This window comes from Pelodiscus sinensis, chromosome 24, assembly GCF_049634645.1.
Source record: "Pelodiscus sinensis isolate JC-2024 chromosome 24, ASM4963464v1, whole genome shotgun sequence".
NCBI classification, from domain to species: domain Eukaryota; kingdom Metazoa; phylum Chordata; order Testudines; family Trionychidae; genus Pelodiscus; species Pelodiscus sinensis.
In genome coordinates, this window is record NC_134734.1 from 1,409,817 (window position 1) to 1,411,306 (window position 1,490).

Genomic DNA, 1,490 nt, shown 5'->3' on the forward strand with positions numbered 1-1,490 from the left:
ATGATTAGGGGGCTGGAGCATATGACCTACGAGGAGAGGCTGAGGGATTTGGGTTTGTTTAGTCTGCAGAAGCAAAGAGTGAGGGGGGATTTGAGAGCAGCCTGCAACTTCCTGAAGGGAGGTTCCAAAGAGGCTGGAGAGAGGCTGTTCTCAGTAGTGACAGGTGGCAGAACAAGGAGCAATGGGCTCAAGTTGTGGTGGGAGAGGTCCAGGTTGGATATTAGGAAAAACTATTTCACTAGGTGGGTGGGGAAGCACTGGAATGGGTTCCCTAGGAAGTAGTGGAGTCTCCATCCCTAGGGGTGTTTAAGTCTCGGCTTGACAAAGCCCTGGCTGGGTTGATTTCGTTGGGATTGGTCCTGCCTTGGGCAGGAGGCTGGACTTGACGACCTTCTGAGGTCTCTTCCAGCTCTATGATTCTATGATTCTATGGATTAAAAGTTAAAACAAAAATAGTAGAATCTGCAATTTCTCACAAGCATGAACATTGAAGTAGAGCAAAATGCAGAACGCCCCCTCCCCCTCACCCCAATGCTTAAAACCCAGGATTTTTCACAATTGTGGTGAGCTAAATGGGAAAAATGCCTAAAAACCACCAGGCTGTATCTCGACTGGCAAGTTTTTCTGCAAAATCATCTGCTTTTGTGGAAAAACTTGCCAGCTGTCTACACTGTCCGCTTGAATTTCCGCAAAAGCACTGACGATCTCATGTAAGATTGTCAGTGCTTTTGCGGAAATACTATGCTGCTCCCGTTTGGGCAAAAGTCTTTTTCTGAAAAACTTTTGCGCAAAAGGGCCAGCGTAGACAGCAGAGATTTGTTTTCCGCAAAAAAAGCCCCGACCGCGAAAATGACGATTGGGGCTTTTTTGCGGAAAAGTGCGTCTAGATTAGCCATGCTCACTTTTCCTCAAAAAGTGCTTTTGCAGAAAAGTGTCCTGCCAAACTAGATGCGCTTTTCCGAAAATGCTTTTAACGGAAAACTTTTCAGTTAAAAGCATTTCCGGAAAATCATGCCAGTGTAGACGTCGCCTCAATGTTTGCAACAACTGTGGGGACTTAATGGATATCAACTGGAAAACAATGCTTAGAACTTTCCTTTTGCACAATTGTGAAAATTCAACTAAAAAATGCTGAAAGCCCAGGATTTTACACAGGTTTGGGAATTTAAACAGCAACCAGATAAAATGCTACAAAGCCCCCATGGACGCCCTTCTGGGAACTGAAATGAATACAATTTGAAAAAATAACTTACGTGGAAATTCACATCAAAACAGAAACCGCTCCAATCCTACAGTTTGACAAACCTGGGGAAATGTGTCTTGCTGAAAACAGTGAGAGACGCTTAAAACTAAACCATATCAACAGTTGAACACATTATAAAACTTAACGTTTGGTCCCACCCAGCCTCTATATCAGCATGTCACAGCTGCTGCCCTGCGCCTGCATGGTCTTTGGGCTCACACCGCTGGCCCTGCGCCAAACCCCCGTC